General features: G+C 42.6%; 1 protein-coding gene across 14 annotated transcripts in view; it reads right to left on the bottom strand.

The window, feature by feature from the left end:
* NCOA3 (nuclear receptor coactivator 3) overlaps positions 1-17,885 on the bottom strand; it is a 153,690-nt gene extending 135,805 nt beyond the window's left edge. For 5 of the 14 annotated variants that reach the window (XM_031004740.3, XM_031004742.3, XM_055373153.2 and 2 more), the window contains exon 1: positions 17,662-17,807. The gene's annotated coding sequence lies outside the window, so the exon portion shown is untranslated. Of the gene's footprint in view, positions 1-17,512; positions 17,610-17,661 lie in introns of those variants that run through there. The other 9 variants (XM_055373146.2, XM_055373148.2, XM_055373151.2 and 6 more) reach the window with 4 other exon arrangements.
* Positions 17,886-18,125: the final 240 nt, after the last annotated feature.

The raw sequence follows: 18,125 nt of genomic DNA, 5'->3' as shown, positions 1-18,125 counted from the left end.
TGTGTGCCACCATGCCTGGCTCCAAATTTCTTAACCTGATATTCAGTTCTTAATCACCGTCTTTTTATCAGTCTTTCAGACTAATTTCCCTTGGTTTCAGACATACTGTTTTTTCTCTGTCTTCTCCCTTGTTTCTCCACTGCTTTCTAGTCTAGTTGTTGGGCCCATCTCAGGTACCATCTCATGTAGGTAAATTACCAGAACACCAAAACTAAAAATATCATTTCTTTTTTTTTTTTTTTTGAGATGGAGTCTCGCTCTGTCACCCAGGCTGGAGTACAATGGTGCGGTCTTGACTCACTGCAGTCTCGGCCTCCCAGGTTCAAGCAATTCTCCAGCCTCAGCCTCCTGAGTAACTGGGACTACAGGCACGTGCCACCACGCCTGGCTTTTCGTATTTTTAGTAGAGACAGCATTTCACCATGTTAGCCAGGGTGGTCTTGATCTCCTGACCTCAAGTGATCCACCCGCCTCGGCCTCCCAAAGTGCTGAGATTACAGGCGTGACCCACCGTGCCCGGCTTTTTCTTTTTTTTTTTTTTGAGATGGGGTCTCGCTCTGTCACCCAGTGTGGAGTGCAGTGGCAATCTCGGCTCACTGCAACCTCCACTTCTCAGGTTCAAGCGATTCTCCTGCCTCAGCCTCCTGAGTAGCTGGGATTACAGGTGCCCGTCACCACGCCCGCCTAATTTTTGTATTTTTAGTAGAGATGAGGTTTCACCATGTTGGCCAGGTTGGTTGCAAACTCCTGACCTCAAGTGATCCACCCACCTCGGCCTCACAAAGTGCTGGAGTTACAGGCATGAGCCACCGCACCAGTCATTTCTTAGATGAATCTTAATTGTTCCTGTGCGTGTGAGTCAGTATTTCTTGATTGGTAGGGTGGATTCAAATTGTCTATTTCTTGAAGGTAAGGAGTAATCCTTTTATAAGCTTTAAAAATCCTCTATTGGCCAGGCATGGTGGCTCACCCCTGTAATCCCAGCATTTTGGGACGCCGAGGCGGGTAGATCACCTGAGGTCAGGAGTTCGAGACCAGCCTGACCAACATGGTGAAACCCCATCTCTACTGAAAATACAAAAGTAGCCAGGCATAGTGGTGCATGCCTGTAATCCCAGCTACTCGAGAGGCTGAGGCAGGAGAATCTCTTGAAAACCCGGGAGGTGGAGGTTGCAGTGAGCCTAGATCATGCCATTGCGCTGCAGCCTGGGCAGGCAACAAGAGCGAAACTCTGTCTCAAAAAAAAAAAACAGAAAAAGAAAATCCTCTATTATTTTTTTCAATTATGTTTCTTTTTTTTTCCCCCCAATTTATTTATTTTGAGGCAGGGTCTCCCTCTGTTTCTCAGGCTGGAGTACAGTGGTGAAATCATGGCTCATTGCAGCCTGGAACTCCTGGACTTAAGCGATCCTCCCACCTCAGTCTCCTGAGTGGCTGGGATTACAGGTGCGCACCACCATGCCCAGCTAATTTTTTTTTTTTTTTTTTTTGGCAGAGACGGGGTCTCCCTATGTTGCCCAGACTTGTAATGAACTCCTGGACTCAAGCAATTCTCCCACCTCGACCTCCCAGAGTATTAGGATTACAGGTGTGAGCCATCATGGCTGGCCTGGATGTGAAAGTTTTTAGAATTCAACTCTCGAGTCAGTTTTTCTACCTGGAAATGGAGTTAAAATTAAATATTCCTAGGGATTTGCTTGGGACCTGTGTCTCCCTCACAGAGTTGTCCCAGGAAAATCATATCAGCCTTAGAGTACATTCCATGTTTTCTAAATTGCCCTAGGACTGGACAATCCTTCTTTACATCATTTAAATGTTTTTATTCAGTACCACTGTTTTTCAAAGAATTATGCTAAGTAATGTGACTGTTAGAATCCCTTTGTGATCTAGGAGTTTATAATCTAGTTGAAAAATAAATGTAATTGGCCAGGCGTGGTGGCTCACACCTGTAATCTCAGCACTTTGGGAGGCCGAGGCAGGCAGATCACCTGAGGTTAGGAGTTCGAGAACAGCCTGGCCAACATGGCAAAAACCCGTCTCTACTAAAAATACAAAAATTAGCCAGATGTAGTAGCAAGCACCTGTAATCCCAGCTACTAGGGAGGCTGAGGCAGGAGAATCGCTTGAACCCGGAAGGCAGAGGTTGTAGTGAGCCAGGATCGTACCACTGCACTCCAGCCTGGGCGACAGAGCAAGACTCCTTCTCAAAAAAAAAAAGAAAAAAAGAAAAAAAGAAGAAGAAAATGTAATTGCATCAACATAAGCAGGTGGTTCACAAGTTCAGAGGAAGAAAAGTCCTTTTCAACTGGGATTATTAGCGAATACTTGAAGAAGATGGAATAGATCTAAAGGGAATTAACTGCTGCTTCAGTTTCTTCTCTTTCTCATCTCTTTTTACTCTGTACTGTTTCGTTATAGTAAAAAATATTATAAGGTAATTTTTTTGGGGAGGAGACGGAGTCTCACTGTCACCCAGGCTGGAGTGCAGTGGTGCTATCTCAGCTCATGGCAACCTCCACCTCCAAGGTTCAAGCAATTCTCCTGCCTCAGCCTCCCGAGTACTGGCATGTGCCACCACGCCTGGCTAATTTTTGTATTTTTAGTAGAGATGAGGTTTCACCATGCTGGCTGGTCTCAAACTCCTAACTTCAAGTGATTCATCCGTCTAGGCCTCTCAAAGTGCTGGGATTATAGATGTGAGTCACTGCACCCAGCAAATTTTTTTTTTTTTTTTTTTTTTTGTTTTTTTAAGACAGGGTCTCACTCTCGCCCAGGCTAGAGGGCAGTGGCGTGATCTTGGCTCAATCTCTGCCTCCTCAGTTCAAGCAATTTTCCCACCTCAGCCTCTCGAGCAGCTTGGACTACAGGTGTGTGCCACCATGCCTGGCTAATTTTATTTTTGTACTTTTTTGTAGAGACAGGGTTTTACCATGTTGGCCAGGCTGGTCTTGAACTCCTGACCTCAAATGATATGCCTGCCTCGGCCTCCCAAAGTGCTGGGATTACAGGCTTGAGCCACTGCACCCAGCCTGCTTGACTGCTTGGAACCTTTGTTTTTTATTGTCTAAAATTTGAAACTAAACTTCACATGGAGCTCCCAAAGATTTTCATAATCTGACTCTTAATTTTCATTTCAACCACCATCTTTCTAATTCTATGTGTGTATCTTATTTATATGTCAGTTGCTTGATAGTCTAGACCCTTGCTCTGTCTTCTACCCTCTTATTCCAATAAAATTCTCTTCCCTGTGTCCTGATCTATATTTCAGTTCCTATTCCTGGGTAGAAAAGATAAAAGCTGCCATTTATTTTTTAACACTTTATTTTGTTAGAGCCGTTTTAGGTTCACAGCAATATTGAACAGAAGATACAGAGATGTGCCATATACCTCCTGCCCAAACCCATGTGTAGCCTCCCCTATCACCATCCCCCCACCATCTTGATACATTTGTCCTACACTGAGGCATCATTATCATCCAGAGTGTGTAGTTCACATTAGAGTTTACTCCTGGTATCGTGCATTTTATGAGTTTGGAACAATTTATAACAACATGTATCTACCATTATAGTATCTATCATACAGAGTAGTTTCACCACCCTGAGTACTGTGCTCTGTCTACTCATTCTTTCCTCCCCACTAACTCCTGGCAACCACTGATCTTTCTAGTGTTTCCAAAATTTTGCCTTTTCTAAGATGTCACATAGTTAGAATCACACAGTATGTGGCCTTTCCAAATTGGCTTCTTTCACTAAGTGAAAACTTAAAGTTTTCTTCACATCTCTTCATGAATTGATAGCACATTTCTTTTTAGTACTGAACAATATGCCATTGTCTGGATGTACCACAGAAAAGCTACCACTTATTGATTGATGATAATATTGGTATTAAGGCTGAGGGCAGTGGCTCACGCCTGTAATCCTAACACATTGGGAAGCTGAGGTGGGCGGACCACTTGAGGCCAGAAGTTCAAGACCAGCCAACATAGTGAAATCCCGTCTCTACCAAAAAATAAAAAATTAGCTGGGAGTGGTGGTGCATGCCTCTAGTCCCAGCTACTCAGTACGCTGAGGCATGAGAATCGCTTAAACCCAGAAGGCAGACTGCAGTGAGCCGAGATCATGCCACTGTACCCCAGCCTGGGTAACAGAGTGACCCAGTGACCTGTCTTAAAAAAAAAGAAAAAAAAAGAAAGAAAGAAAGAAAAAGCTCGGGTGTGGTGGCTCACGCCTGTATTTCCAGCACTTTGGACTTTGGGAGGCCGAAGGGGGTGGATCACGACATCAGGAGTTCGAGACTAACACAGTGAAACCCCATCTCTACTAAAAATACCAAAATTAACCAGGCATGGTGGTGCGTGCCTGTAGTCCCAGCTACTGGGGAGGCCGAGGCAGGAGAATTGTTTGAACTCAGGAGGCGGAGGTTGTGGTGAGCGGAGGTCGTGCCACTGCACTCCAGCCTGGGCAACAGAGCGAGACTCCATCTCAAAAAAAAAATTAAAAAAAAATATATATATATATATAGCTATTAAAAGTTACTATTTGTGTGTCTGTCCCTGGGCAGTGTTAAATGCTTAATATACATTATATCATTCATAGTCCCGGTTTTTCAAACCTCTTTTGCTGTAGAATTTTTTTTTTTTAACACAAATGAAATCTTATACAAAACACTATTTAAAATACAAGAGGCTGGGTGTGGTGGCTCATGCCTGTAATCCCAGCACTTTGGGAGGCTGAGGCAAGTGGATCACCTAAAGTCACGAGTTCAAGACCAGCCTGGCCAACATGGCAAAACTCTGTCTCTGCTAAAAATACAAAAATTAGCCAGGCATAGTGGCAGTCACCTGTAATCCCAGCTACTCTGGAGGCGGAGGTTGCAGTGAGCTGAGATTGCACCACTGCTCTTTAGCCTGGGTGACAGAGCAAGACTCTGTCTCAAAAAAAAAAGCAAAAAACAAAACAAAACAAACAAACAAAAAAAAACAGCACACCTGTGATCCCAGCACTTTGGGAGGCCGAGGTGGGCCAGATCACTTGAGGGCAGGAATTTGAGACCAGCCAGGCCAACATGGTGAAACCCCATCTCTACCAAAAATACAAAAAAAAAATTAGGTGGGCATGATGGCACATGCCTATAATCCCAGCTACTCCAGAGGCTGAGACATGAGAATCGCTTGAACCTGGGAGGCGGAGATTTCAGTGAGTCAAGATTGTACCACTGCACTGCAGCCTGGGCAACAGAGACCGTCTCAAAAAAAAAAAAAAGATTTGTTACAAGTTTATTTTTGAAATTTATACTGTTTTTTCAGTTATAAAAGTAGTGAGAATGAGACTGTTGTGATATGTAGAAAATTTGAAATTGGGTTATGAAGAACTGTTATGGACCTAAAATCCATCTCTGCCTCTACTTTATTTCTATATTAAGAAAATGTTGATAAATTTAAAAAAAAAAAGAAATTCAAAAAAATAAAAATAAAAAAAAATCTTCTGATACTAGGAAAAAAAAAGAAAACGTTGACTTAAAGAGAGTTGCAAATGGTCTCAGTTAAGAAAATACTTTTTGAAATAAATTACAGGTACACATCAAATCAATTTAAAAGTTATCAGAGGGTATACAGTGGCCGTCCTTTCTTAGCTGCCTCCTTCCCTGCCCTGCAACCATTGTTACCCTAGTCTAGGTACATATACATGCATATAGTTTAAAGTTTTTAAGTTTAAGCATTTCTCCTATATTTTTGGCAAACTTTAAATTGATGTATAACATATTTATGGAAGGGCACAAGTACAGCTTGCTAAATTGTTATAAAATGAACACACCTAAGTAACTGGCACTCAAGAGCCCTGTTTTGCACTGTACATACTTTAAAAATGATCTTGGGGAAGGATTCATATCAGTTTGATTTATAGTTGCTTAGAATTTTTTTTTTTTTTTTTTTTTTTTTTTGAGACAGAGTCTTGCTCCGTCGGGCTGGAGTGTAGTGGCGCGATCTTGGCTCACTGCAACCTTTGCCTCCTGGATTCAAGTGAGTCTCATGTTTCAGCCTCCTGAGTAGCTGGGATTATAGGTGTGTGTCACCACACTCAACTAACTTTTGTATTTTTAGTAGAAACCGCATTTTGCCATGTTGGCCAGGCTGGTCTCAAACTCCTGGCCTTGAATGATCTGCTTGCCTCAGCCTCCCAAAGTGCTGAGGTTACAGGCTTGAGCTGCCTCGCCCGGCTAATAGTTGCTTAGAAATTTCTAATAATTACACTGCATTCCATTGTATGGTTATATCATGATTTATTCAGTTTCATATTATTTCAAACAAAACTGGAAGTAAATATCCTCATATGTATTTGATGGTAAATAAGCAGCTTCTCTGCGTATTTGTGTATAGGGTAGTGTGTGGACCTAAGCTTGTGTTTCTCTTGGGTGGAACCCAGAAGTAGAATGGCTGGGTTATATGCTAAGTGTATAATATTTACAAGTTTGTTTTATTTTTTTTAATTTTTTTGAGACAGAGTCTTGCTCTGTTTCCCCAGCTGGAGTGCAGTCGTGGGATCTCGGCTCACTGTAACCTCTGCCTTCTGAGCTCTTCTCATGCCTCAGCTATTCTCATGCCTCAGCCTCCTGAGAAGCTGGGGTTACAGGCACATGCCATCACATCTGGCTAATTTTTTGTATTTTTAGTAGAGACCAGGTTTTGCCATGTTGGCCAGGCTGGTCTCAAACTCCTGATCTCAAGTGATCCCCCACCTCAGCCTTCCAAAGTGCTGGGATTACAGGCTTGAGCCACTGCACCCAGCCAATATTTACAAATTTAAAGAAACTGCCCACTGTTTCTCAAAGTGATTGTACCATTTCACATTTCTCCTAGCCATGTATCCACGTATGATACAGTTCTAGTTGTTCCACATCCTTACCAACAAATGGTATGGTCAGTCTTTTTAATGTTACCCCTCATAGTGGGTGTATAGTGGTATCTCGTTGTAGTTTTCAGTTTCCCTAATGGCTGATGTTGAGCATCTTTTTTCGTACTTACTTGCCACTGGTGTACCTTTTTTCTGTGAAGTCTCTGTATATATCTTTTGTGTTTTTTGTTTTTTGTTTTTTTTTTTAGTGAGACAGAGTCTCACTCTGTTGCCACGTTCGAGTGCAGTGGCGCTATGTCGGCACACTGCAACCTTCGCCTCCCGGGTTCAAGCAATTCTCCTGCCTCAACCTCCCGAGTAGCTGGGACTACAGGCATGTGCCACCATGCCCGGCTAATTTTTTATTTTTAGTAGAGACGGGGTCTCACCATGTTGGCCAGGATGGTCTCGATCTCTTGACTTCACGATCCGCCCGCCTCAGCCTCCCAAAGTGCTGGGATTATAGGTGTGAGCCACGGGGTCCAGTCTCTTTTGCCTATTTTTAAGTTGGATTGTTTTTATCTTATTGAGATGTAAATTAGTTACTTTTTCTAGAAGAAAAACTTTTTTTGTGTTTATATTTTGTTTTTTGTAAAAATTATTTTATTATTTCCTATTTTTTTTCCATAGGATGGGGTCTCACTATATTGCCCAGCCTAGTCTTTAACTTCCGGCTTTAAGCAGTCCTCCTGCCTCAGCCTCTCAAAGTATTGATATTATGGGCATGAGCCCCTGCACCCAGCCTGATTTTTTTTAATTTGTATAAATTTATGGGGTACAAGTGTAATTTTGTTACATGCATAGATTGCCTAGTGGTGAAGCCAGGACTTTTAGGGCATCATTTACTCAAATCACATACATTGTACCCATTAAGTAATCTCTCATCATCCCCCTCCTCACCCTTCCTAGTCTCTTGTCTATTATTCCACACAATATGTCCATGTGTAGCACAGTTCCCACTTATTTTATTTTGGAGACGGGCAGATCATGATGCCAGGAGTTCAAGATCAGCCTGGCCAACAAGGTGAAACCCCGTCTCTACTAAAAATACAAAAATTAGCTGGGTCCACGTGGTAGTGCTGCCTGTAACCCCAGCTACTCGGGTGGCTGAGGCAGGAGATTCACTTGAACCGGGGAGGCGGAGGTTGCGGTGATCTGAGATAGCACCAGTGCATTCTAGCCTGGGTGACAGAGCAAGACCCTGTCTCAAAAAAAAAAAAAAATATATATATATATATATATCTATCTTGAGACATACATATCTCAGCTATATATCTATACAGCCAAGAGCACGCCACTGCACTCCAGCCTGGGTGACAAAGAGAGACTCTGTCTCAAAAAAAAAAAAAAAAATTAGGCATGGTGGTGGACACGTGTAGTCCCAGCTACTTGGGAGGCAGAGGCAGGAAAATCGCTTGAGCCCTGGTGGTCAAGGCTGCAGTGAACCATGATCATGCCACTGCACTCTGGCCTGGGAAACACAGTGAGACCCCCATCTCAAAAAAAAAAAAGAAAGAAAGAAAAAAAATGTTTAAATCTTATTCTTCAACATGCTGTACCCTGATGGCCTGGATCAGTAGTAGTCCCTTGCCTCCTCTGAACTTCTCTACAATCTCTATAGGCAAAACCGACTTATCACTGATTGCCTTGTACTGAAGTGATATGAGTACCTGATTGATTGTGCACACTTGGAGGTCACAAACTTTGTTAACTCTCACAGTTCCTTAAATAGTAAAGGCATAATAATCACTGATTAAGTATGTCTGTGCATGGAAGAGTAGGCAACAACAACCAAGCAGCAGCAAATTAAAGATGATTGAAGTTTAAGGCCTCAAGACTTAGAACAGTGGTATGAAAACTAAGTTTAAGAAAACTCACTATACTGGGCACGATGGCTCACGTCTGTAATCCCAGCACTTTGGGAGACCAAGGCAGAAGGATCGCTTGATCCCAAGAGTTCAAGACCAGCCAAAGACACACCTTCTACACAAAACAAAAACATTCGTCTACACAAAACTTAAAAACATCAGCCAGGAATGGTGACATGTGCCTGTAGTCACAGCTACTGGGAGGCTTCGCTGGGAGGACCGCTTAACCCCAGTAGGTCAAGGCTGCAGTGAACTGTGATGGTGACACTACACTCCATCCTAGATGACAGAGCAAGACCCTCTCCAAAAATTGAATTAATTTTTAAAAGTCACATGTGGATGACTATATTGTGATTTGGGGGAAAGAAAAGGGAAATTGAAGGTTACTGGGCAAGTTCATGCTTACAGGTTTGCCAAATCTTAGAACCCATACACTCAAGGCTTCTACCATTCTAGATATGATCGTGTACTTTTTTTTTTTTTTTTTTTTTTTTGAGATGGAGTCTTGCTCTGTCACCCAGGCTGGAGTGCAGTGGCGCGATCTCGGCTCACGGCAACCTCTACCTCCAGGGTTCAAGTGATTCTCCTGCCTCAGCCTCCTGAGTAGCTGGGATTACAGGCACCCGCCACCGTGCCCGGCTAATTTTTTTATGTTTTTAGTAGAGATGGAGTTTTACCATCTTGGCCAGGATGGTCTCCAATTCCTGACTTCGTGATCCACTCATCTTGGCCTCCCAAAGTGCTGGGATTACAGGCATGAACCACCACGCCTGGCCATGACTGTGTACTTTTAAAGTCGCTTTCTGGATTCCATTTTATTGATTCCTGATGAAAGTAGTTTTAAACTTAATATGGTAACAGTCCTGTCTTATTATATGACAAAGATATCACTGACCCTCCAGTGATGCAAGATGTGTAGAGTTATTTTTCTCACTGGTGGAGTTTCTTCACTGGTAGATTTTCCTATATGTAGTCAACTACTGTTCCAACTGCGGTGAAGACAACTACCTCAATTGATATTAACACATTGTCATAAAACACAATTACCACCAAGCAAGTTAAAGGAAATAGATGAGCTGGGATGGAACACAGAGTGTATAGTAGACTAAAGGGACAATTTGATAAAGAGTACTGAGTAACTCTTATAACATTTTCAAATAAAATTCCCAAAATTTTTTAATAGAGATGGGGGGGGGGGGGGTCTTGCTATGTTGCCCAGGCTGGTCTTGAACTCCTAGGCTCAAGCAAGTCTCTGGCCTCAGCCTCCCAAATTGTCGGGATTACAGGCAGGAGCCACTGCACTCAGCCCAAAAATTGCCAAATTTCAATCTGGAAACAAACTCAAGCTGATATAGCTACTCCACAAGATGACTTAAATTAAATAATCCATTTCAACGACAGCAATTTCACTGAGAGTAAAGAAAATAACACTTGCTTTTCTTACACGAGAAGGAGGGGACTGAAAATCCCTCTCTCACACACACACACTTTTACCCAGTTATAGCATATACTGTGATGAAGTCAGGCGATTAAAGTCCCTTTTGAGACAAGGTCTCACTCTGTCACTAAGGCTGGTGTGCAATGGCACAATCACAGCTCACTGCACCCTCAACCTCCTGGGCTCAAGTCATCCTCCCAGCTCAGTCTCACATGCGGCTGGGACCACAGGCGCACATCACCATGCCCGGCTAATTTTTTTTTCCTATTTTTTGTAGAGACAGGATCTTACTTTGTTGCCCAGACTGGTCTCAAATTCCTGGGCTCAAGTGATCCTCCTCTCAAAGTGCTGGGATTACAGGTGTGAGCCATGGGACCCAGCCTCTAAATTCTTTATAAGTCAGCACTGAAAGCTGCATCTAACTTCACACGGTTATCTGGTATAAAGAGCTTCATTCATTTATGTTCGATCAACAAAATTTAAGTAAAAGAGCATTGTACATATCTACATAATGCCTTAAGTTTATAGAATTGTATAAAATAAGGAACCTTGGAAAACCATACAGAGCACCCTTTGCTTTAAAATTTTAAAAACTGGCCTAGAGAGATTGATTTGTCCGAAGCTTATAGCACATGCTTACAAATTATTCTGAACTCTGCCCTAGGTAAGTCTTCTTTTCAAAGTAACAAGCTAACAAAATATATTGATCAGGTACCAAAAAGGAAAAAAAGGTTTTCACATGTAGATTTCTTTTTAATCAAAGTTCTGTTTTGAAACTGAACATATGATCATGCTGCTCTTTCCACCAACAGCAATTAACTTTCATTTATAAAAATGTCAGTTTAGGACATTTCTATTATGATACACATTTTCTTTCAAAGTAAAATAATATGGCTTTAGATTTCATTTAAACAGAAGGGCAAAGAATATTTACTCCAAAAGTGCCCCCTTTTTTGTTAAAACCCTTTCTTCCCCTCCCCATGCTTTCTCTTCTTTTGTACTAAAGTTCTCAAATGCATGAGATGGAGGAACAATACCACAATACAACTGCAGGCTTCCTGCCTACTAGTCAGTCATTATTCTTCAGTCTTGAGAATTTTCAAAACACTGCTTGGGTTGCTTTGAAATTCCTTCTTTCAGATTTTCCCTCCTTCATGGAACATCTATTTAAAAGAATGACTTCAAAAATGTCTTGCTGCACCCAATCCAAATTCTCTAAACAAACTAAAAATGCTAGCCTTAGATATGAAGGTGGGATGTAAATGCCTGAAGCTTGGCAAACACCAATCTAATAAAAGTACAGGACAGAAAGAAGTATATTTCTGGCCAAGCATAAGAACAGTCTTTTTCTTATATGTATATAAATTAAGCTTGTTTCTGAAAATTTTCATATTTATGTGGATAGTATCACGAAGTTAAAAACTACATCATTACTATCCCTTTTTTTTTTTAACAATACAATTTATAGACCTAAAAATCTCAACCTACATTGATAGCTGAGGAGAAAGGGGCTAAGTCAATTATTACTGACTTAAATTTCACGCTAAAATGATGTATATTCATTTATTTTTTAAAAGTTGTTGGCCAGGCGTGGTGGCTCACACCTGTAATTCCAGCACTTTGGGAGGCCAACGCGGGCGGATCACCTGAGGCTGGGAATTCGAGACCAGCCTGACCCACATGGAGAAACCGCCATCTCTACTAAAAATACAAAATTAGCCAGGTGTAGTGGCACATGCCTGTAATCCTAGCTACTCAGGAGGCTGAGGCAGGAGAATCACTTGAACCTGGGAGGCAAAGGTTACAGTGAGCCGAGATCGTGCCATTGCACTCCAGCCTGGGCAACAAGAGTGAAACTCCATCTCAAAACAACAACAACAACAACAAAAAGTTGTTGGGTGCTCTAAGGATCAGGGTTAAATTTTAAAATATATATACATGTTGTTGGGGACAGAAAAAATTAACAGCACCAGTCACCTGCAAACCTGGGGAATTTCCCATTCTTCTCACCACACTTAGATGGTGGTAGTACTTACTAACAAACTAATTAGGTTGTCGACATAAACCAAAAGCTACTCAAAACATGGTATGGAGGGGTGATATACATGCTCTGCCACTGCCCAGCTCAACATGCTTTCTTTTCTTTTTAAAGGTAAAAGCATTAAAGATGGAAGGTTCATGAACAACTTGTCAAATTGTTACAATAAACAGAAATTTTTCCAAAATCTCTAACACCTCTAACAAAAAGACTGTTTTGAACAATATTTAATAAAGTCTAATCCCAGTACAACAAAATAATTTGGCCAGTCCCCTGGAGTTCGTTATAATGGGATTTAACCAGTACACTCAACATTCAATTAACCATAAGGCTTATCCTAATTGAGGATTATGCTGACTTCTGCAGTCCTTTCCCATCTATCCATCTACCACTCCAACTCAGCTGCCACAGCCACCAAAGCAAAGCCCCAGGAAGCAGATTATCCATTACTGTGTTATACCCAGGCCAAGATTCCCTTTTCATCATTATGTGGCTAATCAATAGTTAAATCCAGTAATCTAGTCACCCTGGTTTCCAAAAAGTGAAGCTGCATAACCCTCACTCATAGCCTCTAACCAAGGAAATTAAACATTTCAACAGAATACCTTTTCATAGTAATAACAGATGAAAAATGTCACACCCTTTCCTAGAACATATCAATAAAAAAATTAACAGAAAATTAAAAAAAAAAAAGACACAGATGTTCCTAACAAAAATATTTAAAAAGCCGAACAAAAAAGACACTAGTCCATTTGCTCTTGGAATATTACTTTAAATGGGTAAAACCTGTTTGCCAGTCAGGTCCGACTCCTTTCCTTTGCCTTTAGGCCACAAAGTTTACTACACAGTTAGTTAAATAAACCCTATTACTGCCCCCCCACTGTAAACTGACCTAGGCTGGCAGTACCTACCAAACTGAGTTAATGCTAACAAAGTTTGGTACTGGCAGTATGCAGCCTAAGAAGATTATCCAGTTTGTGGATAAATCGGCCTTCTACACACTGCACGTCTCCCATCCTACTCCTGCTGTGTATTTTCTGGCCATTTTCCTGTTCATTTAAAAACTCTCCACCAGAAGGTAGGAAAGGGAAAGGCAATTAAATTCAATTCCATAATTTGTTAGGGGGCTGAAAATAAAGTTAGGCTCTGGATAAATTGCATCTTTAACCTAAAATAATCTTCTCCCAGAAACCCTCTCAGAAAAATGATAGACAAAATGAATTTACCTAGTAAAAACATGACCAAACTCATGGAATATGCCTCATTACCACAAAGCCCCTCCTCCACCTTAATTCTGAAGTGTTTATTTTGTAACCCCTCCCCAACCCCAAGAAGCGCTCATAAAATGGGAGAAAATGGGCCGGGAGCGGTGGCTCACGCCTGTAACCCCAGCACTTTGGAAGGCCAAAGCAGGAGGATCACTTGAGGTCAGGAGTTCGAGACCAGCCTGGCCAACACGATGAAACCCCGTCTCTACTAAAAATACAAAAATTAGCCGGGCATGGTGGTGAGCGCCGGTAGTCCCAGCTACTCGGGCAGGGGCTGAGGCACGAGAATCGCTTGAACCTGGGAGGCAGAGGTTGCAGTGAGCCGAGATCATGCCACTGCACTCCAGCCTGAGCAACAGAGTGAAACTCCATCTCAAAAAAAAAAAAAAAAAAAAGGAGAAAATGCCTACATTTTACTGCAGCACTCAATCTCAAAGCTATTCCTGAGAATCCAAACCAATATAGTCCCCTTGTTTTTCAATTTTTTGAAGTATGAGAAAAAAATAAGAAAAAGTTAACATACATTTCCAATACTAATTTTCTGCTCTCAGAGCTTTAACCGCTCAATAATGCAAAAAACAAATATTTATACCAAGGATATGAACCAAACTGCTACAGGTAATCTCTTCAATCATGATCAACAAGTCTTGTTTTTTTTCTAATCCTAGATAGCTTTACAGGGTAACAACTGTATTAAATTGTGACAAATTTGCTGTTGTAGACCAAAAGTCACTGGCGGCTAATATGCATTCTAAACTTGCAACAAATTAAAAGTTTTCAAAAGTACTCTACCTCCTCTGGCCAAAGTGTGAAATTATATAGTTTTTTAAAATGCAGGCTGGCGTGATGGCTCACACCTGTAATCCCAGCACTTTGGGAGGCCAAGGCAGGTGGATTACCTGAGGTTGGGAGTTCGAGACCAGCCTGGCCAACATGGTAAACCTTGTCTCTACGAAAAATACAAAAATAGCCGGGCGTGGTGGTGCGCACCTGTAATCCCAGCTACTTGGGAGGCTGACACAGGAGAACTGCTTGAACCCAGGAGGCAGAGGTTGCAGTGAGCGAAGATCGCGCCACTGCACTCCAGCCTGGGCAACAGAGCAAATCTCCATCTCAAAAAAAAGAAAAGAAAAGAAAAAAAAAAAACCGCCCCTGCCCGCAAAAAAAAAAAAAAAAAAAAACCCAAAGCCATTTATTTTAACCATCAATTTGGGATAGGACAATAGCAGAGTTTTTAAATCTTACCCTATTGTCCAAACTAAAATTTATTTTTTAATTTTCTTTTAAAGACTTTTCAATTACAGTACTCCAAGTTAAAATGAATTATTCCAGAATCATACTGCTAATGCACAAGACAGAATTTTTTTTTTTTTTTAAACAGAGTCTCATTCTGTCGCCCAGGCTGGAGTGCAGCAGTGGCGCAATCTCGGCTCACTGCAACCTCCGCCTCCCGGGTTCAAGCCATTCTTCTGCCTCAACCTCCTGAGTAGCTGGGACTACAGGCGCTCGCCACCACGCCCAGCTAATTTTTTGTATTTTTAGTAGTGAAGGGGTTTCACCATCTTTGCCAGGCTGTTCTCAAACTCCTGACCTCGTGATCCACCAGCCTTGGCTTCCCAAAGTGTTGGGATTACAGGCCTGAGCCACTGCAGCCCGGCAGGAAGAACTGAATTCGTTAAAAAAAAAAAAAAAAAAAAGACACACTTAGCTTTTATCTTTAATGTAACGTCCCTGCAAGAAAGTTTATTTCAAAAGACCAGTCAAGAAGACATTAGTAAGCAACCATTTTTAAACTACTTTTTATTTGCATATCGCCTAGAAAAAGGGTCCCAGGTACAACAGTACTTCACTCCTTACTGAATTCTATTTTATTTGCTCGGGAGGTGCGTGGCACTTTTTAGAAATAATTTTTATACAGAGAAGGAAATGCACAGCATAATCATTTTCAAAACACAGTTAAATTATTTAATATAATCTTTAATAACCTAGCTCTAGTATCACTGAATTTCCTTAGCAAATTGTTAATGTTGGCAAGCTGTTAAAACCACCATTCTAAAATATAAAAATATAAATCTCGCTATTGATGCTTAAGTTGTACATTTTCAAAGCCTTTGTAATTAAATATCTTATGGCAGAAATATTTCCTATAACTGCTCTAGAAATATTACAGCCTCCCGCTTAGTCCACAATCCCCATCTTCTATATGCCAAAAGCTGGTATATGCCTCTTATTTCAAATGCTGATTGGACAATTAAGTCATTTCCATCTATACATAAAATGCCCCTATAATTTAGGATCACAGGCAATTTAGATTTCTGCTCATTGAAATGCAGAACCTGAAGCAACCTCTAGTGACAGGAGCTATAGTGTTCAATATCATTTTACATGTTACAAGCAGAGGCTTCATTGTACATACAAACAATGAACCCTGGCAGAGTTCTTCATCCTAAAGCCCCACAGATTGTTATTTAACGGTATTATTAGATAAGGTGACATAAGCAGTAAGTTCAGAAGAGCTTTTTCCAATAGCTATCAACATTTTTTTTAAGAGAGCAAAAACAGTATTCCCACATTTTCTGTTTCTTCTGTTCATTTTATTTCCCTGCTTTTGGTATCCAACAGAAGTGGTTTCAAATGAAAATCTTAAAATAATTATTCCAAAGACCGAGGATATTCTAAAAACCAGTAACAGTCTTTGCCTCTGAGAAGGGGAAACTGTAGGGTTTGGCGTGAAAGAGAGATTCACTTTTCAATGTGTTTGTACCTTTCCAATTGGATATCATTCGGTAGAACCATATTCTAAATGAGCATACATTTAAAATATTTTCAAGAACAAACAATTCACAAACTTACAGGTTTCCATTAACATTTTCGTTTGTGCGGCATTCGCTGAAGACCTAAGATTTTTATTCCTCCAATCACCTTCTCAACAACCTGCTGCAACAAATACTGAAGCTTTTTTGCAGCCAGGGATCAGTTAGGTGGATCCGAGGCCAGGCATTTAAATCAAAGAGATGCAGCAATCTTACTCAATATTACTACCACTCTCACGCATCTCATTCAACTCCATTTAAAACCACTGCAGCAAGACAGCTGGTACTCTCCTTCCTGTTTCTTTACCGTACAGGCTTAATAACAAAAACAGGTTGGTTTTGAAGCCCTGCTCAAATACTGCAAAAAGGAAGTCTTCGCATTCGGGAGGGGGAAAAAAGTTTCGACTTCGAGAGAATCTCATAGCTTCCGTGTCATTCCATTTGGGAATCCCAGATCCTGCTAGTGAGGTAGATGCTCGCTCTCTCGGTTAACTTTTCCACCCTAGATGCCCTCAAACTGCCTAGGAAGCAACTAAGTCTCCCAACGACCCATGGCTAGTTTTGTTAAGGCAGGTACAAGACAAGCAGTTTATTTAAACCATGACGAACTGGGTCGATGTTCATAAAATGAGAGATGAGAGATAGGGAGAGCAAAAAAAAAAAAGTAGTAATAAAGACAGCCAAACCCCAAATTTAATCAACCAACTTCCCACTTGCCATTTCCCAGCCTTCACACCAGAGGTAGTAAAACGCCTTTTTACCGAGAAAACTAAGAACCTACCCGAGCCCAACATGAAAATTCCGCGGACAATTCGTGTTAAAATATTTTTTAAATGCCCAAGTGAGGAGGAAACACAGCAACCAAATCTCACCCGGCTGGGAGGCTGGGGTGGGGGGGTCCCCGCGGCTTTTCCCTCCCGTGCGTCCCAGTAGCTGCTAAGGAGCCAGGGCAGCAGGAGGAGGACGCGGGGAGCTTTCAAAAGGGCTGGGGGAGGCAAGAGGAAGAAAAAACTTTAGGGACAGAAGGGGAAAGTGGGCCCCTGCAGTCCCCCCGCAAACTCCTCGGGTGACCCCTCCGCGCGGGGACCCCCTCGGATCCCCAAGCGGACTGCCACCCAGCTTCGTCTCAGCTCCGACCGCCGCGGGCCGCCCCCCGGGCTGAGGTGAAGCGGCGCGGCCCCGACACCCCGAAACTACCTCAGCGCGTCCCCCTGCCGGTGCGCCCCTCAGTGCCTTGGCAGATCTGAAGCCGCTGGCTCTCGCAGCCTGGGGAACTCGCCCCTCTTCCCTCCGCCTCGCACTCCACCCCCTCGCCCGCCACCGCCTCCTCCTTTATCTCCACTCACCTCCCGCCGCCATTTTCCTCGCAGCTCAGCTTTAAATCGGAAACTCGCCGCTCAGCCCGCAGCCGCCGCCGCCGCCGCCGCCACCGACTAAGCCGCAGCCGCCGCCGTCGCTGTGGAGCGGCTGAGGCAGCAGCAGCTGAAGTCGCCGCACGGGGGCCACTGGGATATGTAGTCCCGAGGCCACGCCCAGCACTACCGGTCCCAGGGGGCCTTGCGCGGCCGGCCTAGGGTTCCAGCGCCCCCCACCCTGGCTTCCGCGGCGGAGGGCGTGGCGACGTGGGCTCGTGCGGCCGCCTTCGCCCAGCATCAACTGGGAGCTCCCTCGGGATCCGGAGAACCGGAATGCAGTCCTAGCCCTGCCCTTAATTTTTTTCATATTTGCCTTCGTCCAGTAATACCTAACATTTGTGGAGCGTTTCTGGTATGCCAAGCACGGATCCTCAAAACAAGCATCCGGTAGAGAC

Source organism: Gorilla gorilla, chromosome 21, assembly GCF_029281585.2.
Source record: "Gorilla gorilla gorilla isolate KB3781 chromosome 21, NHGRI_mGorGor1-v2.1_pri, whole genome shotgun sequence".
Taxonomy (NCBI): domain Eukaryota; kingdom Metazoa; phylum Chordata; class Mammalia; order Primates; family Hominidae; genus Gorilla; species Gorilla gorilla.
This window is presented reverse-complemented; position numbering and strand designations above follow the sequence as displayed.